This window comes from Mustela putorius, unplaced genomic scaffold (genome assembly GCF_011764305.1).
Source record: "Mustela putorius furo isolate JIRA1106 unplaced genomic scaffold, ASM1176430v1.1 tig00000585_pilon_pilon_pilon, whole genome shotgun sequence".
Lineage (NCBI taxonomy): Eukaryota > Metazoa > Chordata > Mammalia > Carnivora > Mustelidae > Mustela > Mustela putorius.
In genome coordinates, this window is record NW_025421424.1 from 6,817,332 (window position 1) to 6,825,700 (window position 8,369).

Genomic DNA, 8,369 nt, shown 5'->3' on the forward strand with positions numbered 1-8,369 from the left:
TTTTAATGTCATCTACATGAACAAAGCTTGTTGGATACCAGGGTCATGGTCTCACCTCTGCAAGGCATTTCTACAGAACCAAGGTTATAAATATATTCCACAGCTACACTACCATTCTCCTGGTCCCCTCTCTGCTGACTCGTTTATTTTATAGGACTGTAGGCTGTAGTCTCTGTCCTCCCTGGTTCTAGTGTCACATTCATGTGGCCTGGGATACAATAGTCTACCTTTCTTGGCACTTGATCTCAGTCCACATTCAGTTTCTGACTTCACAACTACTAAGTTGATGCTGACTTCTTCAAGGGTCCTTATCTATTACTGGGAAGAATTCATAATAAAATCTCCAAGTCATGTCACATGAGTTTTGTTTCTCTTTTAAGATAATAGTCCCTGGATCTATAAATTTTAATCAGTGAATCAAAGAATAATAGTCTCGGCATTATAATTCATTTATTTGATTCTAAAATATTCCAAAAACAGGCTCCAAATTATGTCTTAAAAGAAGTGACACTCTACTAAAAACCTTACAATGAAAGACAGCAAAACAAACAGACAGTACTTGATGTGTTTTAAAAGCAATGCTTAACTTCTAAATATTTATCAGGGACATTTGTTTCTTAAAAAAACATTTTTAAAAGAACTTTAGCCTTTTCATTATTGTATACAAGTATCACGGATAATTTATAAATTCTTTTATCATTGTTTTTTATTTTTTAATTGAGTATAATTTTATACAACAGTATATTAGTTTCAGATTTAAAACAAAATTATTCAATATTTGTATATATTGTGAAAATACTAACATAATAAGTCTGATAAACCTCTGTTACCATACATAGTTAAAACATTTTTTTTTTGTGATGAGGATTTTTAAGATCTGCTCTCTTAGCAATTAGCAAGTATGCAGTATAGTATTATTAAGTATAGTCAATATCTTCTACATTACATCTCCATGACTGATTTATTTTACAGCTGGAAATTTGTGCCTTTTGATCCCCTTCACCCATTTTTCCCACCCTCCACCCTCCAAACCCCAGCAACCGCCAATCTGTTTTCTGTATCCATGAGGCTGATTGTTGTATTTTGCATTTTTAATATTTGCCCTTATCTGACTTACTTCATTTGGCATAATGCCCTTGAGGCCCATCCATGTTATTGTAAATGTAAACTGTATATATATAATATATGTATGTATTATATTGGTGTCTATAGAGTATAGATAGTATATTTTCTTTATCCATTCATCCATCAATGGACACTTACATTGTTGTCATATGTTAGCTATTGCAAATAATGCTGTAATGAACATGTGGGGCAGACACCTTCTTGAGTTAGTGTTTTCATTATTTTCAGGTAAATACCTAGAAGTGTTATTTCTGGATCATATAATAGTTTTATTTTTTTTAAAGATTTTACTTATTTATTTGACAGACAGAGATCACAAGTAAGCAGAGAGGCAGACAGAGAGAGAGAGGAGGAAGCAGGCGCCCAGCTAGGCAGAGAGCCTGATGTGGGGCTCAATTCCAGGACCCTGGGATCATGACCTGAGCTGAAGGGAGGGGCTTTAACCCACTGAACCACCCAAGTGCCCCTAGTAGTTCTATTTTTAATTTTTTTTAAAGATTGTGGAGTTGTTTTTTTTTTAAAGATTTTATTTATTTATTTGATAGACAGAGATCACAAGTAGGCAGAGAGGCAGGCAGAGAGAGAGAGAGGAGGAAGCAGACTCTCACTGAGCAGAGAACCCGATACAGGGCTTGATCCCAGGACCCTGAGATCATGATCTGCACTGAAAGCAGAGGCTTAACCCTCTGAGCCACCCAGGCACCCCGACTGTGGAGTTTTTTAAAAAGATTTATTTATTCATTTGAGAGAGAGAGAGAGAGAGCACACATGAACAAGGGGAGGGGCAGAGGTAGAGGAAGAGAGAAAGAATCCCCAAGCAGACTCCCTGCTGAGTGGGGAGCCCCACACAGGGCTCCATCCCAGGAGCCTGAAATCACAACCTGAAGTGAAATCAAGAGTCAGCCACTTAACCAACTGAGCCACCCAGGCACCCCTTTTAAAAGATCCATTTTTAACTCTTTGAGGAACCCCCATACTGTCTTCTGCAGTGGCTGCACCAATTTACATTCCCACTAACAGTACACAAGCATTCCCTTTTCTCCACATCCTAGGCAACACCTGTTATTTCTCATTTTTTTGGTATTATTATAGTCATTCTAACAGGTGTGAGATGATATCTCATCATGGTTTTGACATGCATTTCCCTAATAATTAGTGATGTTGAGCACCTTTTCATGTACCTGTTGGCCATTTCTAGATCTTCTTTTAAAAAACGTCTATACATACACTCTGCTCACTTTTTTTTAAGACTTTATTTTCAAGTAATGTCTACTCCCAACATGGGCCTTGAACCCACAACTCTGAGACCAAGAGCCACACACTCGACACATTAAGCCAGCCAGGTGCACCTCCTCTGCCCACTTTTTAAACAGATTGGTTGGGCTTTTTGCTATTGAGTTATGACTCTATATATTTTGGATATTAACCCCTTATCAGATATATGATTTCCAAATTTTTTTTCCCCATTCAGTAGATTGCCTTTTCATTTTGTTAATTTTGATGATTTCCTTTGTTGTGTAGAAGCTTTGGTGTAGTTCCACTTATTTATTTTTGCTATTGTCGCCTTTGTTTTTGGTGTCAGAGCCAAAAAAAATCATCACTAAGACCAATGTAATGAGTTTACAGTCTGTGTTTTCTTCTAAGAGTTTTATAAATAACTTTTATTATTTGGATAATTACCAATTTTAACCTCTAACTTATAACTATAATTATTAGCTTCTATATACAAATGATATATCTCAAATGTTCAAAGATTCAAACTCTTCATTAATTCATAGCACTTACACCCTCAATCCCACCTTTATCATATGTGATATTACAATTCCTTGGCAACAATCTTCCTTATTTAGTTTTGCAAAGAATAATTCATTCGGAACTTTACTGTTTAAAATTTTACATGTACTTCCCTGGTTTTTAATAATACCCTATACTTACTGTGATGTTAACATAGTACTTATTCCAAAGTACTTGAAAATATATGCAAATATATGTTAATATTTTAGATAGGGAGTGCAGAACATATTTTTAATTTTATACAGGCTACTGTCACCTACACACTCTATTTATAACTATATAAGTTATATAACTATATAAGTCACTTAATAAGCATAAATGGGGAAGTCTCCTAAAGTTTATTCTTTTTTTACAGTCACTTAATAGGCAGCTAGCCCAGATAGATAGATACATGCCATTTAAAATAAATATTAACATAGTTACTTTATCAGTAACAAACAATCTAAAGGATTATAAATCTAACCAAGTAGTTTGCTATAAAGTTGCTAGTGTCATTAGGGAAGGTTCTTGAGTGGATGACATCCACGCCAAGACCTAAAGGATGAGAAAAAGCCATAAGAAGAGCAGAGAGAAATGAGTGTCTTAGTGGGAACAACACACTGTTGTCTGCTGGCTTGTGTAACGTATAAAGAAGTCCAGTGTGGTGAGTGAGGAAAAAAGACAAAATTAGCATAAGATATTACTGGAGAGAAAATATAAACCAAAATTTTCCCCTATTTTTTTTTTTTTTTTTTTGAGTTTTTATTTAAATTCCAGTTAGCTAACATAAAAACCTTAGAGGGAAGACTGAATTTTATTCCAGGTATAATATGAAATCATTGAAAGATTCTATGCAGAAAAGGCACATAGTTTTAAGTATATGCTTTGTTTTGTTTTCCTTTTTCTTTAAGCTTTTTATTTTTAAGCTCTACACCCAATATGGGGTGCCTTAGAATTTTCTATGTAGATAATCATGTTATCTACAAATAGAAATAGTTTTGTTTCTTCTTTGCCATTCTGTATGCCTTTTCTTTCATTTTAAAAAAGATTTATTTATTTATTTGTCATAGAGAGAGAGAGAACACAAGCAGGGTGAGCAGCAGGAAGAAGGAGAAGCAGACATCCCACTGAGCAAGGAGCCTGACTCAGAACTCATCCCCAGGAACCCAGGATCATGACCTGAGCTGAAGGCAGACGCTTACTGGATTGAGTCACCCAGGCATCCCTGCCTTTTGTTTCTTTTCTTGGCTTTTTCTAAGGGTAGAACTTCAAGTATATGCTCAGTAACAGCGGTGAAAACAGACATCCTTACCTGTTCTCAATCTTAGGGAGAAAGCATTTAGATTTTCAGCATTAAGAGTGATGTTAATCGTAACATTTTTTTAAAAAGACTATTTATTTGAGAGAAAGAGAACATGAACTGGATTAGGGACAGAGGGAGAAGCAGATTCCCTGCTATGCAGGGAGCCTGATGCAGGGCTCTATTCCAGGTCTCCAGGATCATGACCTGATCTGAAGGCAAACCCTCAACCAACTGAGCCCCCAGGAGCCCCAATTGTAACATTGTTTTTTAAAGATATATTTATTTTAAAGAAAGAGAGTGAGTGGTGGGGAGGAGCAAATGGAGAGGGAGAGACAGTCTCAAGCAGACTCTGTGCTGAGCACAGAGCCCCATACAGGGCTCTATCTCATAACCCCAAGATCATGACCTGAGCCAAAACCAAGAGTCTGATGCTTAACTGACTGTACCACACAGGAACCCCTAACTGTAATATTTTTATACTCTCAAGTTGAGGTAATTCCCCTATATTCCTCATTCCCTGAGTGAATATTGTTTTTAAATAACTTTGGATGCTATATGAGGAATACATTGGAGAAAAGTAAAAGAAGTAGTAAGGTAAACAGTTAGGTGACTATCACACTGTAGCAGGTGAAAGATGATAGGAGCCTAGACTTAGATAATGGCAGTGATCTGACCCAGCAGATAGGTGAGTAGATTCAAGATATATTTTTCTGTAGACCTTGTAGGATTTGTGGATGGACAGAGTGGTTACAGTTAAAAATGGTGTTTGGATTTAATTAATAGACTGTCTACTACAAGGATTTTAAGGGCTAAGTGGAGGGTTTTTCTCCTCCATATAATAAGTCTGAATGTAACAAGTCTAACAGTTTAATAGTGGTTCTATTGATGTCATCAATGTCTCAAGATACTTCTATTCCTTGCTTTTTTATCACTAGCATGTGGCTTTGAACCATATGGTCACAAGAATGATGCTGTATCTCCAGGTACCACAAATGAGTTCCAGTAAGGAAGACAGAGGGAGATTTGCAAAGAGTTTATTTTAGTAAAACTTTATTTAGAAAGTTAAGTACTTCCTAAAAGATCTATCCCGAGTTCCTTGATCAAGATGATGTCACTGGTCACTCAGCTGCAACAGAGGCTAAGAAATGCGTATTTCATTTTCCAATCTTTAAAGCAGAGGAAAGCAGGGAGAAGTTTATTGCAGTGGGTGTTAGGTGAGCCAGCCCACAGTATCTGCCATATTAAGGGTGATGGAGAGTAGAGAATCATGGTTGGATGGGGGATTAAGTGGGTAGAAGAAGAATCAATGAAACAAGATGGAATTGGGAGGGAGACAAACCATTAGTGACTCTTAATCTCACAAAAAAAACTGAGGGTTGCTGGGGGGAGGGGGGTTGGGAGAAGGGGGTGGGATTATGGACATTGGGGAGGGTATGTGCTTTGGTGAGTGCTGTGAAGTGTGTAAACCTGGTGATTCACAGACCTGTACCCCTGGGGATAAAAACATATGTTTATAAAAAATTAAAAATTTTTAAAAAAAGAATCATGGTTGGCTTCCAGGTTTCTGATTGATGGATTATATTACAGTTTACTAAGGTACATAAGAGTAGAAGATGAATACATTTTTACTAGAAAAGCAATAGTTCAACTTTGACATGTTGAGACTAAAATGTTCGTGAAACATCTGGAATGTCAAGCAGAGAATTAGACAGTATGAAGCTGGAATTTAGAGAAGCCAGTGCTGGAGGTGATATAATCTGGAAGCTTTCAGGATATTGATTTAAAGCTGTAAAATACATATGATCTCCAAGGAAGAAAAAAGTAGTAGGACATAGCCTTGAGGAACTTCAATACTTAATAGTGGTTTGAGAAGAGTGAACTTCTAAAAGAGAGTGAATAGCTAAAAAGGTAAAAGAAGGGGTGTCTGGGTGGATCAATCATTAAGCATCTGCTTTCAGCTCAAGTCAGGATCCCAAGCTCCTGGGATTGAGACCAGCATCGGGTTCCCTGTGCAGCTAGAAGCCTGCTTCTTCCTCTCCCACTCCCCCTGCTTGTATTCCCTCTCTCACTGTCTCTCTCTCTCTCTCTCAAGTAAATAAATAAAATCTCTTAAAAAATAAAAGAAAAAGAGAAAATTAAGAAAGAGGCACCAAAGAAATTTAAAAGACATGTTTCATGGAGAAAGTGCTCAACAGTGTGGAATGCTACTGGGACTCTAAATAGACAAGGAAAGAAAAGTTTCTATTGAATTTAGCAGTATGAAAGTTGGTGGTGACTATATTAATAAGAACTAATTTCAGAATCAAGAAACAACAAGAGATTAAGTTAAACCCAAATAAGATCCTTGCTCCCTTCCCCACACACACACAACAAAAAGGCTGGAGATGAGCAGCTCCAGACCCTAACTGGCATCTATCTGTGTATTGGAGCTGCTGTGATTCCCCTGAATTTGCCCTGATGGCTGCATGATGGGTGTCATTACTCTGGACTCGTGTATGAGGCAGGGTGGAAAAGCAAGTGTGTGGAGCCCATAGAATGTGTCCCTTTGTTAAGAACAGAAAAGCTTGGGGCACCTGGGTGGCTCAGTTTATTGAGCATCTGCCTTTGGCTAGGGTCACGATCCTTACCTCTGCTCAAAATGGACCCTAACTGATCCTGCCTCCTCATAAGCTCCTGCACCTGAACCGGCTCCTGCAAAAGCAAAGAGAGCAAATGCACCTTCTGAAGAAGAGCTGCTGCTCCTGCTGCCCCATGGGTGGTGCCAAGTGTGCCCAGGGCTACATCTGCAAGGAGGCATGGGACAAGTGCCGCTGCTGTGCCTGTTCCAGATGTAAATAGAGCAACACATACAAACCTGCAGTTTTATTTTGTTGTTGTTTAGTTTTTGTTTCATAATCATAAACTTAACTCTGCAATCCAGCTAGACTTTGAGGAGAGTAAGGAAAATACGGAACCCACAAAACTGCAGTCAGAGCACAAAGATTATGGGATATTTCCAGCAGATGCGGATGAAGGGGTGCTCTCCTGAGTTACACAAGGAATGGTCTGGTAGTTAAGAGAAGTCAAATGTAATAGAGTGGTCCACAGTCAACAGTGGTGATCTTCTGGTTGGTCTTCCCATTCTTGGACCCAAAGTGTTCCATGGCTTCCACATGCCCTCTTTCACCTTGCCAAAGACCACACACTTGCCATCCAAGCACTCAGCTTTGACAGTGCAGATGAGGAACTGGGAACCATTTGTGTTGGGTCCTGCATTTGCCATGGACAAGATGCCAGAACCCATGCACTTTAGGATGACATTTTCATCATGAAATTTCTCCCCACAGACAGACTTGTTGTCAGGGCCATTTTGGCTGTGAAGTCACCTCCCTGACACATAAATCCTGCACTAATCTGATGAAAGCAGGAAACTTTATAATCAAATCCTTTCTTCCCAGTGCTCAGAGAACAAAAGTTCTCAACTGTCTTTGGAACTTTGCTTGCAAGCAGCTCAAAGGAGATTCAGCCCAAAGGCTCAGAGTCTTCCTCAATGCAGAAGAACACAGTGGGGTTGACCATCGCTAGGCCATGGAGGCGGGTAAGGGGCAAGTGGAGGGCCACAGTGTCAAGTTTAAAACTTGATATTCTTTTTTTTTTTTTAAGATTTTATTTATTTATTTGACAGAGAGATCACAAGTAGGCAGAGAGTCAGACGGGGTGGGGGGAGCAGGCTCCCTGCTGAGCAAAGAGCCCGATGCGGGGCTCGATCCCACGACACTGAGATCATGACCTGAGCCGAAGGCAGCGGCTTAATCCACTGAGCCACCCAGGCGCCCCTAAAACTTGAAATTTTAAAACTTTTTTTTATATTACCCTGGCCTGTTTGATACATTCCTGTTTCTATAAAATATATCATTTACAATAAAAGGTATTGACTTTTTAAAAAAGTGAATTGGAGGCAAGTTAGCAAAACACAACAGATAGAAACATTCTCTGTTCATTCGGCTAGAAGTTTAGCTGCATGGAGGAGCAGAAAAGTGGAATGGACTCTAGATTGGGATTTAAGGTCCAGATTTAAGGTTGCTTTTAACATGAAGCAGACTATGTTTGTAAGATGACAGGTAGTGAAGAGGGGAGAGACTAACGATGCAGGGAGCCAAAGGAATGATGAAGACAACTCCAAACAGCT

The 8,369-nt window shown here is 38.7% G+C and overlaps 2 pseudogenes; one reads left to right on the forward strand and one right to left on the reverse strand.

The window, feature by feature from the left end:
* The first annotated feature begins 6,839 nt into the window (after positions 1 to 6,839).
* Positions 6,840 to 7,229, forward strand: LOC101691197 (annotated as a pseudogene).
* A 34-nt stretch (positions 7,230 to 7,263) lies between these two features.
* On the reverse strand, positions 7,264 to 7,759 carry LOC101690908 (annotated as a pseudogene).
* Positions 7,760 to 8,369: the final 610 nt, after the last annotated feature.